This window comes from Salvelinus fontinalis, chromosome 9 (assembly GCF_029448725.1).
Source record: "Salvelinus fontinalis isolate EN_2023a chromosome 9, ASM2944872v1, whole genome shotgun sequence".
In the NCBI taxonomy this organism is placed as follows: domain Eukaryota; kingdom Metazoa; phylum Chordata; class Actinopteri; order Salmoniformes; family Salmonidae; genus Salvelinus; species Salvelinus fontinalis.
In genome coordinates, this window is record NC_074673.1 from 1240520 (window position 1) to 1260151 (window position 19632).

The 19632-nt window shown below is 48.5% G+C and overlaps 1 protein-coding gene across 1 annotated transcript in view; it reads right to left on the minus strand.

Moving 5' to 3' along the window:
- LOC129861870 (synaptotagmin-7-like) overlaps positions 1 to 19632 on the minus strand; it is a gene marked incomplete at its 5' end in the record, with an annotated part of 112520 nt that overhangs the window by 34827 nt on the left and 58061 nt on the right. The gene's annotated exons all lie outside the window — the stretch shown is intronic.

Below are 19632 nucleotides of genomic sequence, written 5' to 3' on the forward strand. Positions count from 1 at the left end.
AAAGAGAGAGAACGTAGGGTTCTGCCAAGGCAGTGTAAACTACAACTTAGAGCTTCTACTGCAAATCAACACCCTTCAGTTGCAACACATTCTGGGTCAAAAACCTTAAAGAATATCATTATAAAATATCACCAAACAACGGCAGAAAAAGAAACATTAAAACGTGTCAAACAAATGTACACAAAAGGATAGATTGGGGGAGAGAAAGAAGGAGAGAGGAGAGAGGAGAGAGGAGAGAGAGAGAGAGAGAGAGAGAGAGGAGAGAGGAGAGAGAGAGAGAGAGAGAGGAGAGAGAGAAAGGAGAGAGGAGAGAAGAGTGGAGCGAGACAGAGAGAGAGGAGAGAGAGAGAAAGGAGAGAGGGGAGAGAGGAGAGACAGAGAAAGGAGAGAGGAGAGAGAGAGAAAGGAGAGAGGGGAGAGAGGAGAGAGACAGAGAGAGAAAGGAGAGAGGGGAGAGAGGGGAGAGAGGAGAGAGACAGAGAGAGAAAGGAGAGAGGGGAGAGAGGGGAGAGAGGAGAGAAGAGTGGACGGGAGGTACGAAGAAAGAAAGAACAAAGTATAAAGAAGTATAAACCAGATCAACATGAATCTGTATTAGAAGAGAATCGGCAGCATTAATATCGTGAACAAAGGTTAAAGGTGACAGAACCAACAAACAAAAACCAGGAGTGACATGTCAACAAACAGCAACACATTGGAGAAGAACTGAGCTGCAAGAAAGAACGGAGAAAGGAAAACGAAGGAAAGCCTGGAAAGCAGAAAGGCTTAGTTTTGTCTGACAGGAATAAAGGAAGAAGTCAGGAGGAAAGAAGAGGCTACAAGAGGGAGAAAGAGCAAAACAGAGATAAGATTAGTCACAGAAAGAAACAGAGACCAAGAACAAGAGCTATTTAGAGAGAGAGAGAAACAGTGAAAGAGAGAGAGAGAGAGAGAGAGAGAGAGAGAGAGAGAGAGAAAGAGAGAGAGAGAGAAAAACAGAGAGCGAGAGAGAGAGAGAGAGATGAACAGAGAAAGAGAGACAGATAGAGAGAGCATACACAAACATAATTTCACATAAAACACAAAAAGACAGGAGAGGAGAATCGTAAATCCAACGGAATCACACATTTAGAGTGTTACAGAAGACGGCGAAGTGAATAATGGAACGATACCACTTGTCTATCAATGGAGTACTCATATCCATTTTAATACTGACATATGATTGGTCCAGCCCCAGGAAGTATAACACTCTAAAGGTGGGGCTTGAGGAGTCGGGATCATAGCGCTGAGGCGCGTTTAGCACAACAGAACAGTGCGCAGCGTTTTTAATTAAATGAAAACGGTACTGTCCTGAACGACCAGTTGAACGACCAGTGTGATTATAGATTATTGATTACGGTGAGTGCTGCACAGGTCATTTCAAACGTTCACCTCCATACGGATCACGTACCACAAAGGCTGTTGTAGAACGGTACGCACCGTTTTGGGGAAACGGGTCGTTGAGGACAAACCGTCACGCCACGAACCAAACGTTGAATCGAACTGAACGCACCCCACATCTGGCATTGGTGACGTGCATATATCATATACCATATATCATATACCATATACCATATATCATATACCATATATCATATACCATATACCATAAACCATATATCATATACCATATATCATATATCATATACCATATACCATATATCATATAACATATACCATATATCATATACCATATATCATATACTATATACCATATATCATATACCATATACCATATATCATATATTATATACCATATACCATGTATCATATATCATATACCATATACCATATATCATATATCATATACCATATACCATATACCATATACCATATACCATATATCATATACCATATATCATATACCATATACCATGTATCATATATCATATACCATATACCATATACCATATACCATATACCATATATCATATTCCATATATCATATATCATATACCATATACCATGTATCATATATCATATACCATATACCAATGTATCATATATCATATACCATATACCATATACCATATACCATATACCATATACCATATACCATGTATCATATATCATATACCATATATCATATACCATATACCATATACCATATATCATATATCATATATCATATACCATATATCATATATTATATACCATATATCATATGCCATATACCATATATCATATACCATATACCATATATCATATACCATATACCATATACCATGTATCATATACCATATACCATATACCATATACCATATATCATATACCATATATCATATATCATATACCATATACCATGTATCATATATCATATACCATATACCATGTATCATATATCATATACCATATACCATATACCATATACCATGTATCATATATCATATACCATATACCATGTACCATGTATCATATATCATATACCATATACCAAGTACAATATATGATATATTATATGTACACAGATGTCACTCTGGTACCTCTCAGAGAGTGAGGGCAATGCCTTGGGACAGGAAGGACACAAGCAACGACCCCAAAAACAGTCTGTCCAGAATTCTGTCTACCTACAATTCTGAGGATGTTCATTTAAAGGTGTGTTGAACTGTAGGTTTTGTGTAATTTGAAGAAGACACAGACAGAAGTAGGTCTCAAAAATACCGACAGAGAGGCAGACGGACAGACAAGCAGACAGAGAGACAAACGGACAGACAAGCAGACAGAGAGGCAGATGGACAAACAAGCAGACAGAGAGACAGACGGACAAACAAGCAGAAAGAGAGACAGACAGGCAGATGGACAAACAAGCAGACAGAGAGGCAGACGGACAGACAAGCAGACAGAGAGACAGACGGACAGACAAGCAGACAGAGAGACAGACGGACAGACAAGCAGACAGAGAGACAGACGGACAGACAAGCAGACAGAGAGACAGACGGACAAACAAGCAGACAGAGAGACAGACAGGCAGATGGACAAACAAGCAGACAGACACTTGGACCAGTGAGAGAACCAGAGAGAGATAGGAGGGGAGGAGGAGGGGAGGTTGAGAGGTGGGGAGGAGGAGAGGAGGAGAGGGGTGGAGGAGAGGTGGGGAAAATAACCTCAGGTCTGAGAATGAATGAATGAACTCAAGGGCCAGATTCTAGCGGCTCCTTCCTCCTCCTCCTCCTCTTCCTCCCCTCTATCGATAGAGGGAGAGTCTTCATTCTCCTTCATGCGTCATAAGAGGCAGTCATTCTCAGGTGTACAGGTTAATAGATTAAAGGTTAAAGGTTAAAGGTTACAGGTTAATGGAAGATAGGTGTGGTGATGGTGTACACAAGGAGCTCTGCCTCCAGCCGTGCTCTACAACATCTGACCAGGCTGACTGACTCCTCTAGGCTGACTGGTGCCTCTAGGCTGACTGGTGCCTCTAGGCTGACTGACTCTTCTAGGCTGACTGGTGCCTCCAGCCGTGCTCTACAACATCTGACCAGGCTGACTGACTCTTCTAGGCTGACTGGTGCCTCCAGCCGTGCTCTACAACATCTGACCAGGCTGACTGGTGCTTCCAGCCGTGCTCTACAACATCTGACCAGGCTGACTGACTCCTCTAGGCTGACTGGTGCCTCTAGGCTGACTGGTGCCTCTAGGCTGACTGGTGCCTCCAGCCGTGCTCTACAACATCTGACCAGGCTGACTGGTGCCTCCAGCCGTGCTCTACAACATCTGACCAGGCTGACTGGTGCCTCCAGCCGTGCTCTACAACATCTGACCAGGCTGACTGACTCCTCTAGGCTGACTGGTGCCTCTAGGCTGACTGGTGCCTCTAGACTGACTGACTCCTCTAGGCTGACTGGTGCCTCTAGGCTGACTGACTCCTCTAGGCTGACTGGTGCCTCTAGGCTGACTGGTGCCTCTAGGCTGACTGACTCCTCTAGGCTGACTGGTGCCTCTAGGCTGACTGGTGCCTCTAGGCTGACTGGTGCCTCCAACATCTGACCAGGCTGACTGACTCTTCTAGGCTGACTGGTGCCTCCAGCCGTGCTCTACAACATCTGACCAGGCTGACTGACTCCTCTAGGCTGACTGATGCCTACAGCCGTGCTCTACAACATCTGACCAGGCTGACTGACTCCTCTAGGCTGACTGGTGCCTCCAGCCGTGCTCTACAACATCTGACCAGGCTGACTGGTGCCTCTAGGCTGACTGATGCCTCCAGGCTGACTGGTGCCTCTAGGCTGACTGATGCCTCCTGGCTGACTGATGCCTCCAGGCTGACTGGTGCCTCTAGGCTGACTGATGCCTCCAGGCTGACTGATGCCTCTAGGCTGACTGGTGCTTCTAGGCTGACTGATGCCTCCAGGCTGACTGATGCCTCCAGGCTGACTGATGCCTCTAGGCTGACTGATGCCTCCAGGCTGACTGACTCCTCTAGGCTGACTGATGCCTCCAGGCTGACTGACTCCTCTAGGCTGACTGACTCCTCCAGGCTGACTGACTCCTCTAGGCTGACTGACTCCTCTAGGCTGACTGATGCCTCCAGGCTGACTGGTGCCTCTAGGCTGACTGATGCCTCTAGGCTGACTGATGCCTCCAGGCTGACTGATGCCTCTAGGCTGACTGATGCCTCCAGGCTGACTGATGCCTCTAGGCTGACTGGTGCCTCTAGGCTGACTGATGCCTCCAGGCTGACTGATGCCTCTAGGCTGACTGGTGCCTCTAGGCTGACTGATGCCTCTAGGCTGACTGGTGCCTCTAGGCTGACTGGTGCCTCTAGGCTGACTGATGCCTCTAGGCTGACTGGTGCCTCTAGGCGGACTGATGCCTCCAGGCTGACTGATGCCTCCAGGCTGACTGATGCCTCTAGGCTGACTGATTCCTCTAGGCTGACTGATGCCTCTAGGCTGACTGGTGCTTCTAGGCTGACTGATGCCTCTAGGCTGACTGGTGCTTCTAGGCTGACTGATGCCTCTAGGCTGACTACCATATATCATATATCATATATCATATACCATATACCATATATCATATACCATATACCATATACCATATATCATATACCATATATCATATACTATATACCATATATCATATACCATATATCATATACCATATACCATATATCATATACCATATATCATATATTATATACCATATACCATGTATCATATATCATATACCATATACCATATATCATATATCATATACCATATACCATATACCATATATCATATACCATAAACCATGTATCATATACCATATATCATATACCATATATCATGTCATATACCATATACCATATATCATATATCATATATCATATATCATATATCATATATCATATACCATGTATCATATATCATATATCATATACCATATACCATGTACCATGTACCATGTACCATGTACCATGTACCATGTACCATGTATCATGTATCATGTATCATGTATCATGTATCATGTATCATGTATCATGTATCATGTATCATGTATCATGTATCATGTATCATATACCATATATCATATATCATATACCATATACCATATACCATATACCATATATCATATATCATATATTATATATCATATACCATATACCATATATCATATACCATATACCATATATCATATATCATATACCATATACCATATACCATATATCATATACCATATATCATATATCATGTATCATATACCATGTACCATATATCATATATCATATACCATATACCATATATCATATACCATATATCATATACCATATACCATGTATCATATATCATATACCATATACCATGTATCATATATCATATACCATATACCATATACCATATACCATGTATCATATATCATATACCATATACCATGTACCATGTATCATATATCATATACCATATACCAAGTACAATATATGATATATTATATGTACACAGATGTCACTCTGGTACCTCTCAGAGAGTGAGGGCAATGCCTTGGGACAGGAAGGACACAAGCAACGACCCCAAAAACAGTCTGTCCAGAATTCTGTCTACCTACAATTCTGAGGATGTTCATTTAAAGGTGTGTTGAACTGTAGGTTTTGTGTAATTTGAAGAAGACACAGACAGAAGTAGGTCTCAAAAATACCGACAGAGAGGCAGACGGACAGACAAGCAGACAGAGAGACAAACGGACAGACAAGCAGACAGAGAGGCAGACGGACAAACAAGCAGACAGAGAGGCAGACGGACAGACAAGCAGACAGAGAGACAGACGGACAGACAAGCAGACAGAGAGACAGACGGACAGACAAGCAGACAGAGAGACAGACGGACAGACAAGCAGACAGAGAGACAGACGGACAAACAAGCAGACAGAGAGACAGACAGGCAGATGGACAAACAAGCAGACAGGCACTTGGACCAGTGAGAGAACCAGAGAGAGATAGGAGGGGAGGAGTAGGGGAGGTTGAGAGGTGGGGAGGAGGAGAGGAGGAGAGGGGTGGAGGAGAGGTGGGGAAAATAACCTCAGGTCTGAGAATGAATGAATGAACTCAAGGGCCAGATTCTAGCGGCTCCTTCCTCCTCCTCCTCTTCCTCCCCTCTATCGATAGAGGGAGAGTCTTCATTCTCCTTCATGCGTCATAAGAGGCAGTCATTCTCAGGTGTACAGGTTAATAGATTAAAGGTTAAAGGTTAAAGGTTACAGGTTAATGGAAGATAGGTGTGGTGATGGTGTACACAAGGAGCTCTGCCTCCAGCCGTGCTCTACAACATCTGACCAGGCTGACTGGTGCCTCCAGCCGTGCTCTACAACATCTGACCTGGCTGACTGGTGCCTCCAGCCGTGCTCTACAACATCTGACCAGGCTGACTGGTGCCTCCAGCCGTGCTCTACAACATCTGACCTGGCTGACTGGTGCCTCCAGCCGTGCTCTACAACATCTGACCAGGCTGACTGGTGCCTCTAGGCTGACTGATGCCTACAGCCGTGCTCTACAACATCTGACCAGGCTGACTGGTGCCTCTAGGCTGACTGGTGCCTCTAGGCTGACTGATGCCTCCTGGCTGACTGATGCCTCTAAGCTGACTGGTACCTCTAGGCTGACTGGTACCTCTAGGCTGACTGATGCCTCCAGGCTGACTGACGCCTCTAGGCTGACTGATGCCTCTAGGCTGACTGACTCCTCTAGGCTGACTGATGCCTCCAGGCTGACTGGTGCCTCTAGGCTGACTGATGCCTCTAGGCTGACTGATGCCTCCAGGCTGACTGATGCCTCTAGGCTGACTGATGCCTCCAGGCTGACTGATGCCTCTAGGCTGACTGGTGCCTCTAGGCTGACTGATGCCTCCAGGCTGACTGATGCCTCTAGGCTGACTGGTGCCTCTAGGCTGACTGGTGCCTCTAGGCTGACTGGTGCCTCTAGGCTGACTGGTGCCTCTAGGCTGACTGATGCCTCTAGGCTGACTGGTGCCTCTAGGCGGACTGATGCCTCCAGGCTGACTGATGCCTCCAGGCTGACTGATGCCTCCAGGCTGACTGATGCCTCTAGGCTGACTGATGCCTCCAGGCTGACTGATGCCTCTAGGCTGACTGGTGCCTCTAGGCTGACTGATGCCTCTAGGCTGACTGGTGCCTCTAGGCTGACTGATGCCTCTAGGCTGACTGGTGCCTCTAGGCGGACTGATGCCTCCAGGCTGACTGATGCCTCCAGGCTGACTGATGCCTCTAGGCTGACTGATGCCTCTAGGCTGACTGATGCCTCCAGGCTGACTGATGCCTCTAGGCTGACTGATGCCTCCAGGCTGACTGGTGCCTCGAGGCTGACTGATGCCTCCAGGCTGACTGACTCCTCTAGGCTGACTGATGCCTCCAGGCTGACTGATACCTCTAGGCTGACTGATGCCTCCAGGCTGACTGGTGCCTCTAGGCTGACGGATGTTAGCATCATTGACAGTGAGCTAGATAATGCATCAGGACAGAGCATTCTCCAGTTCAGGTGAGAAGCTGAGCAGTAGTCTACCTACCAGCTCTGCTCCTGCTCTACCATCCATCTGGGGTGAAGTTCCCCCAAAGGTACAGCTCCAGGATCAGCTTCCCCTCAACCAATCCTAACTTGAACCATTAGTGGGGAAAATACAAACAACTGTCCCGAGATCAGCACCTAGGGGCAATGTCACTGTACTCCCAGCCTGATGTAGAACACCAGACCTGACAGACAGAGTGATGCCTCCAGCCTGATGTACAACACCAGACCTGACAGGCAGAGTGATGCCTCCAGACTGATGTAGAACACCAGACCTGACAGGCAGAGTGATGCCTCCAGCCTGATGTACAACACCAGACCTGACAGGCAGAGTGATGCCTCCAGCCTGATGTACAACACCAGACCTGACAGGCAGAGTGATGCCTCCAGCCTGATGTAAAACACCAGACCTGACAGGCAGAGTGATGCCTCCAGCCTGATGAAAAACACCAGACCTGACAGGCAGAGTGATGCCTCCAGCCTGATGTACAACACCAGACCTGACAGGCAGAGTGATGCCTCCAGACTGATGTACAACACCAGACCTGACAGGCAGAGTGATGCCTCCCAGCCTGATGTACAACACCAGACCTGACAGGCAGAGTGATGCCTCCAGACTGATGTACAACACCAGACCTGACAGGCAGAGTGATGCCTCCAGACTGATGTACAACACCAGACCTGACAGGCAGAGTGATGCCTCCAGACTGATGTACAACACCAGACCTGACAGGCAGAGTGATGCCTCCAGACTGATGTACAACACCAGACCTGACAGGCAGAGTGATGCCTCCAGACTGATGTAGAACACCAGACCTGACAGGCAGAGTGATGCTTCCAGCCTGATGTAGAACACCAGACCTGACAGGCAGAGTGATGCCTCCAGACTGATGTACAACACCAGACCTGACAGGCAGAGTGATGCCTCCAGACTGATGTAGAACACCAGACCTGACAGGCAGAGTGATGCCTCCAGCCTGATGTAAAACACCAGACCTGACAGGCAGAGTGATGCCTCCCAGCCTGATGTACAACACCAGACCTGACAGGCAGAGTGATGCCTCCCAGCCTGATGTACAACACCAGACCTGACAGGCAGAGTGATGCCTCCCAGCCTGATGTAGAACACCAGACCTGACAGGCAGAGTGATGCCTCCAGACTGATATAGAAACCAGACCTGACAGGCAGAGTGATGCCTCCCAGCCTGATGTACAACACCAGACCTGACAGGCAGAGTGATGCCTCCCAGCCTGATGTACAACACCAGACCTGACAGGCAGAGTGATGCCTCCCAGCCTGATGTAGAAACCAGACCTGACAGGCAGAGTGATGCCTCCCAGCCTGATGTAGAACACCAGACCTGACAGGCAGAGTGATGCCTCCAGACTGATGTACAACACCAGACCTGACAGGCAGAGTGATGCCTCCAGCCTGATGTAGAAACCAGACCTGACAGGCAGAGTGATGCCTCCCAGCCTGATGTAAAACACCAGACCTGACAGGCAGAGTGATGCTTCCAGACTGATGTAGAAACCAGACCTGACAGGCAGAGTGATGCCTCCAGCCTGATGTACAACACCAGACCTGACAGGCAGAGTGATGCCTCCCAGCCTGATGTAGAAACCAGACCTGACAGGCAGAGTGATGCCTCCCAGCCTGATGTAGAACACCAGACCTGACAGGCAGAGTGATGCCTCCCAGCCTGATGTAGAAACCAGACCTGACAGGCAGAGTGATGCCTCCAGACTGATGTAGAACACCAGACCTGACAGGCAGAGTGATGCCTCCCAGCCTGATGTAGAAACCAGACCTGACAGGCAGAGTGATGCCTCCAGCCTGATGTAGAACACCAGACCTGACAGGCAGAGTGATGCCTCCAGACTGATGTAGAACACCAGACCTGACAGGCAGAGTGATGCCTCCAGCCTGATGTACAACACCAGACCTGACAGGCAGAGTGATGCCTCCAGACTGATGTAGAACACCAGACCTGACAGGCAGAGTGATGCCTCCCAGCCTGATGTAGTACACCAGACCTGACAGGCAGAGTGATGCCTCCAGCCTGATGTAGAACACCAGACCTGACAGGCAGAGTGATGCCTCCAGACTGATGTTAGGGGTTACTGGGGCTCAGCAAGGTGGTGGAGAGTGGATTTGTAATTTGTAATTTACATTACAGTAATACAGGAAGCAGAGAGCTGTCTCTGGGTGTTCTTCCTCTAAGTACATTGGCACTGGCTCCACACGTGCAGCTTATTGAATGTGACAACTGATGTTGTAAAAACTGCTCTATCAATACATTTGATTGATTGATTGATTGAATGAACATTAATGGATAGAGCACACCTCCTCTAATTATGAGAAGGACTTTAGAAATGATTCTCTGTCTAGAAAGGATTGTATTGGACCAGTACCTAAAAAAAATGTTTTCACAATCCCACCAAAGAACAGTAATTACATGACTATGCAGATTTTTTCTTCTAAATCTTTTCTGTTACAATTCTAGCTGATCATCTGACAATATGGTTGAATGTTATTTCTGCTATTTGGCTCCTTTAACTGTCGTTCCTCCCGCCAAAGCTTTCTGTCTTCCAAGGAGAACACAACATCAACCACCAGGGAGATGGTATCAAGGGAGGCTCTACATGTGGTTGTTGCCAGGCTGCAGTAGTCGATGGTAACCATGAGGAGGCAGAGTGAACAAAAGTTCTGATAGGACCATCAGCTGCGCCCACAACGCAGCCACAGAAAGTAGGGCGGTTGGCATAGCAACGGCTCTAGAAACACAGGCCATTGACATGGGAGTTTGAGAGAGAGGGGGGGGGGGTTGATGGAGAGGGGGGAGAGAAGGAGAAGGGTGAAGGCAGCAAACAGGTAGAAACATTGAGAACAATCGACGAAGGCATATAAGACGAGGATATATGACAGGTGAGAGCCTCGCAGAGACACAGGGAGACAGAGAGGAGGCAGGCGGGGGAGGGGGTTGTTTGCCCTGTGATACTATCCTGTGTTTTACCTGACCCAGCGAGAGAGAGAGGGACAGCCGCTCCAAGACAGAAGGGAAGAGGGGGAAAAGAGACACTCCTCTAGGCTGAGGAAAGATGTGAGAAACACAGCCAGCCATCTCTCCATCCAGTCATCCCTCCATCCAGCCATCCCTCATCCCTCCATCCTGCCATCCAGCCAACCCTCCATCCTCCCACCACCCAGCCATCCCTCCATATAGCCATCCCTCCATCCAGCCATCCATCCCTCCATCCAGCCAGCCATCCCTCCATCCAGCCAGCCATCCCTCCATCCAGCCATACCTCCATCCAGCCATCCCTCCACCCAGCCATCCCTCAATCCAGCCATCGCTCCATCCCCCCCAAACACACATGATCAGAAACACACACGGAGGCACACACACTCACATACACACACACAGTCTTGTTTAACTAACCCCGTGGGGACACACAATTGATTCTCATTCAAAATCTTATTTTCCTTAAACCCAAACCCTAACCCTAACCCTACCATAAACCTAATCCTAATCCTAATCCTAACCCTACCATAAGCCTAATCCTAATCCTAACCCTTACTCCTAACCCTAAACTTGAATAAAATAAATACATAAATAATTAAACCTTTATTTAACTAGGCAAGTCAGTTAACGACAAATTCTAATTTACAATGACGGCCTACCCTGGGCCAATTGCATTTCTTGTGGGGACTAATTTTGGTTGTTTACTAAATTTGTGGGGACTTCTGGTCCCTAGCTATCTAGCTAGCTATCTCCTCCATTCATTATAACCCCTGCTAGCTAGCTATCTCCACCATTCATTATGACCCCTGCTAGCTAGCTATCTCCTCCATTCATTATAACCCCTGCTAGCTAGCTATCTCCTCCATTCATTATAACCCCTGCTAGCTAGCTAGCTATCTCCTCCATTCATTATTACCACTGCTAGCTAGCTATCTATCTCCTCCATTCATTTTGACCCCTGCTAGCTAGCTATCTCCACCATTCATTATAACCCCTGCTAGCTAGCTATCTATCTCCTCCATTCATTATTACCACTGCTAGCTAGCTATCTATCTCCTCCATTCATTATTACCCCTGCTAGCTAGCTATCTATCTCCTCCATTCATTATAGCCCCTGCTAGCTAGCTATCTATCTCCACCATTCATTATTACCCCTGCTAGCTAGCTATCTATCTCCTCCATTCATTATTACCCCTGCTAGCTAGCTAGCTAGCTAGCTAGCTAGCTAGCTAGCTAGCTATCTCCACCATTCATTATTAATCTTTTAATCTATCAAGCAAGATATTGAGCACTGCCCATGTCTCCTTGCTTAATAAAGGGTTATCCTTTGTGCCTACAACTCAGTGCAGCGATTTCGATGTTAAGGTAGACATGTTTACGTTTTTTTAGAAACATCCATTTAATTAAGGGAAAACTTTATCTCCCCTAATAGTGGTATTAGGTTCTACTGAACATGTAGGTTGCTCACCTGCACATACTCCGACTCCTTTTAGAAGTAAGAGTTATTTTGTACCTCCAGCTAATCGCAATCACTCTACTGAGACATATTGCAGACTCGTTGAAAAATATGTTGTTTATCTCCTTAAGAACAAACAGGATCACATATCTTTACATCATTTACCTAAAGATCAAAAACAAGCTTTGCTTGATTTACAATCCGATACGTCAGTCCTTACCCGCCCTGCTGATAAGGGTGGGTCGGTTGTACAATCCGATAGGTCAGTCCTTACCCGCCCTGCTGATAAGGGTGGGTCGGTTGTACAATCCGATACGTCAGTCCTTACCCGCCCTGCTGATAAGGGTGGGTCGGTTGTACAATCCGATACGTCAGTCCTTACCCGCCCTGCTGATAAGGGTGGGTCGGTTGTACAATCCGATACGTCAGTCCTAACCCGCCCTGCTGATAAGGGTGGGTCGGTTGTACTCATGGATAGAACAGTTTATGTAAATGAGTGTCATAGACAACTGTTTGACAACACCTTTTACAAGAAACTCAGAAGTGACCCAACTGCCCAATTTCAGAACACGATCTTTACTGTCCTAGATGGGTATTTAAGTTCTGCTTAGATAACCAAAAAAGAACACAACTTTTCAACGCCCCAAAAGAATGTTACAAAACCTCCAGGGCGCCCTAATGTAGCGGGCATTGATGCAGTAACGGCCCCTAATGTAGCGGGCATTGATGCAGTAACGGCCCCTAATGTAGCGGGCATTGATGCAGTAACGGCCCCTAATGTAGCGGGCATTGATGCAGTAACGGCCCCTAATGTAGCGGGCATTGATGCAGTAACGGCCCCTAATGTAGCGGGCATTGATGCAGTAACGGCCCCTAATGTAGCGGGCATTGATGCAGTAACGGCCCCTAATGTAGCGGGCATTGATGCAGTAACGGCCCCTAATGTAGCGGGCATTGATGCAGTAACGGCCCCTAATGTAGCGGGCATTGATGCAGTAACGGCCCCTAATGTAGCGGGCATTGATGCAGTAACGGCCCCTAATGTAGCGGGCATTGATGAAGTAACGGCCCCTAATGTAGCGGGCATTGATGCAGTAACGGCCCCTAATGTAGCGGGCATTGATGCAGTAACGGCCCCTAATGTAGCGGGCATTGATGCAGTAACGGCCCCTCTATCGACATCTGTTGACATTATTATTAGACCACTCGCAGAACAGCTCCCCTCCTAAAGGACACCAGCAGAATGATCTCAGAACAGCTCCCCTCCTAAAGGACACCAGCAGTATGATCTCAGAACAGCTCCCCTCCTAAAGGACACCAGCAGTATGATCTCAGAACAGCTCCCCTCCTAAAGGACACCAGCAGTATGATCTCAGAACAGCTCCCCTCCTAAAGGACACCAGCAGTATGATCTCAGAACAGCTCCCCTCCTAAAGGACACCAGCAGTATGATCTCAGAACAGCTCCCCTCCTAAAGGACACCAGCAGTATGATCTCAGAACAGCTCCCCTCCTAAAGGACACCAGCAGTATGATCTCAGAACAGCTCCCCTCCTAAAGGACACCAGCAGTATGATCTCAGAACAGCTCCCCTCCTAAAGGACACCAGCAGTATGATCTCAGAACAGCTCCCCTCCTAAAGGACACCAGCAGTATGATCTCAGAACAGCTCCCCTCCTAAAGGACACCAGCAGTATGATCTCAGAACAGCTCCCCTCCTAAAGGACACCAGCAGTATGATCTCAGAACAGCTCCCCTCCTAAAGGACACCAGCAGTATGATCTCAGAACAGCTCCCCTCCTAAAGGACACCAGCAGTATGGTCTCAGAACAGCTCCCCTCCTAAAGGACACCAGCAGTATGATCTCAGAACAGCTCCCCTCCTAAAGGACACCAGCAGTATGATCTCAGAACAGCTCCCCTCCTAAAGGACACCAGCAGTATGATCTCAGAACAGCTCCCCTCCTAAAGGACACCAGCAGTATGATCTCAGAACAGCTCCCCTCCTAAAGGACACCAGCAGTATGGTCTCAGAACAGCTCCCCTCCTTTGTAAAGGACACCAGCAGTATGGTCTCAGAACAGCTCCCCTCCTAAAGGACACCAGCAGTATGATCTCAGAACAGCTCCCCTCCTAAAGGACACCAGCAGTATGATCTCAGAACAGCTCCCCTCCTAAAGGACACCAGCAGTATGATCTCAGAACAGCTCCCCTCCTAAAGGACACCAGCAGTATGATCTCAGAACAGCTCCCCTCCTAAAGGACACCAGCAGTATGGACTCAGAACAGCTCCCCTCCTTTGTAAAGGACACCAGCAGTATGGTCTCAGAACAGCTCCCCTCCTAAAGGACACCAGCAGTATGATCTCAGAACAGCTCCCCTCCTTTGTAAAGGACACCAGCAGTATGGTCTCAGAACAGCTCCCCTCCTAAAGGACACCAGCAGTATGGACTCAGAACAGCTCCCCTCCTTTGTAAAGGACACCAGCAGTATGGTCTCAGAACAGCTCCCCTCCTAAAGGACACCAGCAGTATGGTCTCAGAACAGCTCCCCTCCTAAAGGACACCAGCAGTATGGTCTCAGAACAGCTCCCCTCCTAAAGGACACCAGCAGTATGATCTCAGAACAGCTCCCCTCCTTTGTAAAGGACACCAGCAGTATGATCTCAGAACAGCTCCCCTCCTAAAGGACACCAGCAGTATGATCTCAGAACAGCTCCCCTCCTAAAGGACACCAGCAGTATGGTCTCAGAACAGCTCCCCTCCTTTGTAAAGGACACCAGCAGTATGGTCTCAGAACAGCTCCCCTCCTAAAGGACACCAGCAGTATGATCTCAGAACAGCTCCCCTCCTAAAGGACACCAGCAGTATGATCTCAGAACAGCTCTCCTCCTAAAGGACACCAGCAGTATGATCTCAGAACAGCTCCCCTCCTAAAGGACACCAGCAGTATGATCTCAGAACAGCTCCCCTCCTAAAGGACACCAGCAGTATGATCTCAGAACAGCTCCCCTCCTAAAGGACACCAGCAGTATGATCTCAGAACAGCTCCCCTCCTAAAGGACACCAGCAGTATGATCTCAGAACAGCTCCCCTCCTAAAGGACACCAGCAGTATAATCTCAGAACAGCTCCCCTCCTAAAGGACACCAGCAGAATGGTCTCAGAACAGCTCCCCTCCTAAAGGACACCAGCAGTATGATCTCAGAACAGCTCCCCTCCTAAAGGACACCAGAAGTATGGTCTCAGAACAGCTCCCCTCCTTTGTAAAGGACACCAGCAGTATGATCTCAGAACAGCTTCCCTCCTAAAGGACACCAGCAGTATGGACTCAGAACAGCTCCCCTCCTAAAGGACACCAGCAGTATGATCTCAGAACAGCTCCCCTCCTAAAGGACACCAGCAGTATGATCTCAGAACAGCTCCCCTCCTAAAGGACACCAGCAGTATGATCTCAGAACAGCTCCCCTCCTAAAGGACACCAGCAGTATGGTCTCAGAACAGCTCCCCTCCTTTGTAAAGGACACCAGCAGTATGGTCTCAGAACAGCTCCCCTCCTAAAGGACACCAGCAGTATGGTCTCAGAACAGCTCCCCTCCTAAAGGACACCAGCAGTATGATCTCAGAACAGCTCCCCTCCTAAAGGACACCAGCAGTATGGTCTCAGAACAGCTCCCCTCCTAAAGGACACCAGCAGTATGGTCTCAGAACAGCTCCCCTCCTAAAGGACACCAGCAGTATGATCTCAGAACAGCTCCCCTCCTAAAGGACACCAGCAGTATGGTCTCAGAACAGCTCCCCTCCTAAAGGACACCAGCAGTATGATCTCAGAACAGCTCCCCTCCTAAAGGACACCAGCAGTATGGTCTCAGAACAGCTCCCCTCCTAAAGGACACCAGCAGTATGGTCTCAGAACAGCTCCCCTCCTAAAGGACACCAGCAGTATGGTCTCAGAACAGCTCCCCTCCTAAAGGACACCAGCAGTATGGTCTCAGAACAGCTCCCCTCCTAAAGGACACCAGCAGTATGATCTCAGAACAGCTCCCCTCCTAAAGGACACCAGCAGTATGATCTCAGAACAGCTCCCCTCCTCTGTAAAGGACACCAGCAGTATGATCTCAGAACAGCTCCCCTCCTAAAGGACACCAGCAGTATGGTCTCAGAACAGCTCCCCTCCTTTGTAAAGGACACCAGCAGTATGGTCTCAGAACAGCTACCCTCCTAAAGGACACCAGCAGTATGGTCTCAGAACAGCTCCCCTCCTAAAGGACACCAGCAGTATGGTCTCAGAACAGCTCCCCTCCTAAAGGACACCAGCAGTATGATCTCAGAACAGCTCCCCTCCTAAAGGACACCAGCAGTATGATCTCAGAACAGCTCCCCTCCTAAAGGACACCAGCAGTATGATCTCAGAACAGTTCCCCTCCTAAAGGACACCAGCAGTATGATCTCAGAACAGCTTCCCTCCTCTGTAAAGGACACCAGCAGTATTGTCTCAGTACAGCTCCCCTCCTAAAGGACACCAGCAGTATGGTCTCAGAACAGCTCCCCTCCTAAAGGACACCAGCAGTATGGTCTCAGAACAGCTCCCCTCCTTTGTAAAGGACACCAGCAGTATGGTCTCAGAACAGCTCCCCTCCTAAAGGACACCAGCAGTATGGTCTCAGAACAGCTCCCCTCCTTTGTAAAGGACACCAGCAGTATGGTCTCAGAACAGCTCCCCTCCTAAAGGATACCAGCAGTATGGTCTCAGAACAGCTCCCCTCCTAAAGGACACCAGCAGTATGATCTCATAACAGCTCCCCTCCTAAAGGACACCAGCAGTATGATCTCAGAACAGCTCCCCTCCTAAAGGACACCAGCAGTATGGTCTCAGAACAGCTCCCCTCCTAAAGGACACCAGCAGTATGATCTCAGAACAGCTCCCCTCCTAAAGGACACCAGCAGTATGATCTCAGAACAGCTCCCCTCCTAAAGGATACCAGCAGTATGATCTCAGAACAGCTCCCCTCCTAAAGGACACCAGCAGTATGATCTCAGAACAGCTCCCCTCCTAAAGGATACCAGCAGTATGATCTCAGAACAGCTCCCCTCCTTTGTAAAGGACACCAGCAGTATGATCTCAGAACAGCTCCCCTCCTAAAGGACACCAGCAGTATGATCTCAGAACAGCTCCCCTCCTAAAGGACACCAGCAGTATGGTCTCAGAACAGCTCCCCTCCTAAAGGACACCAGCAGTATGGTCTCAGAACAGCTCCCCTCCTTTGTAAAGGACACCAGCAGTATGATCTCAGAACAGCTCAACTCCTAAAGGACACCAGCAGTATGATCTCAGAACAGCTTCCCTCCTTTGTAAAGGACACCAGCAGTATGGTCTCAGAACAGCTCCCCTCCTAAAGGACACCAGCAGTATGGTCTCAGAACAGCTCCCCTCCTAAAGGACACCAGCAGTATGATCTCAGAACAGCTCCCCTCCTAAAGGACACCAGCAGTATGATCTCAGAACAGCTCCCCTCCTAAAGGACACCAGCAGTATGATCTCAGAACAGCTCCCCTCCTAAAGGACACCAGCAGTATGGTCTCAGAACAGCTCCCCTCCTAAAGGACACCAGCAGTATGATCTCAGAACAGCTCCCCTCCTTTGTAAAGGACACCAGCAGTATGATCTCAGAACAGCTCCCCTCCTAAAGGACACCAGCAGTATGATCTCAGAACAGCTCCCCTCCTTTGTAAAGGACACCAGCAGTATGATCTCAGAACAGCTCCCCTCCTAAAAGACACCAGCAGTATGATCTCAGAACAGCTCCCCTCCTTTGTAAAGGACACCAGCAGTATGGTCTCAGAACAGCTCCCCTCCAAAAGGACACCAGCAGTATGATCTCAGAACAGCTCCCCTCCTAAAGGACACCAGCAGTATGGTCTCAGAACAGCTCCCCTCCTAAAGGACACCAGCAGTATGATCTCAGAACAGCTCCCCTCCTAAAGGACACCAGCAGTGTGGTCTCAGAACAGCTCCCCTCCTAAAGGACACCAGCAGTATGATCTCAGAACAGCTCCCCTCCTAAAGGACACCAGCAGTATGATCTCAGAACAGCTCCCCTCCTAAAGGACACCAGCAGAATGGTCTCAGAACAGCTCCCCTCCTAAAGGACACCAGCAGTATGGTCTCAGAACAGCTCCCCTCCTAAAGGACACCAGCAGTATGATCTCAGAACAGCTCCCCTCCTAAAGGACACCAGCAGAAAGGTCTCAGAACAGCTCCCCTCCTTTGTAAAGGACACCAGCAGTATGATCTCAGAACAGCTCCCCTCCTAAAGGATACCAGCAGTATGATCTCAGAACAGCTCCCCTCCTAAAGGACACCAGCAGTATGATCTCAGAACAGCTCCACTCCTAAAGGATACCAGCAGTATGATCTCAGAACAGCTCCCCTCCTTTGTAAAGGACACCAGCAGTATGATCTCAGAACAGCTCCCCTCCTAAAGGACACCAGCAGTATGATCTCAGAACAGCTCCCCTCCTAAAGCACACCAGCAGTATGGTCTCAGAACAGCTCCCCTCCTAAAGGACACCAGCAGTATGGTCTCAGAACAGCTCCCCTCCTAAAGGACACCAGCAGTATGGTCTCAGAACAGCTCCCCTCCTAAAGGACACCAGCAGTATGGTCTCAGAACAGCTCCCCTCCTTTGTAAAGGACACCAGCAGTATGGTCTCAGAACAGCTCCCCTCCTTTGTAAAGGACACCAGCAGTATGATCTCAGAACAGCTCCCCTCCTAAAGTACACCAGCAGTATGATCTCAGAACAGCTTCCCTCCTTTGTAAAGGACACCAGCAGTATGGTCTCAGAACAGCTCCCCTCCTAAAGGACACCAGCAGTATGGTCTCAGAACAGCTCCCCTCCTAAAGGACACCAGCAGTATGATCTCAGAACAGCTCCCCTCCTAAAGGACACCAGCAGTATGATCTCAGAACAGCTCCCCTCCTAAAGGACACCAGCAGTATGATCTCAGAACAGCTCCCCTCCTAAAGGACACCAGCAGTATGGTCTCAGAACAGCTCCCCTCCTAAAGGACACCAGCAGTATGATCTCAGAACAGCTCCCCTCCTTTGTAAAGGACACCAGCAGTATGATCTCAGAACAGCTC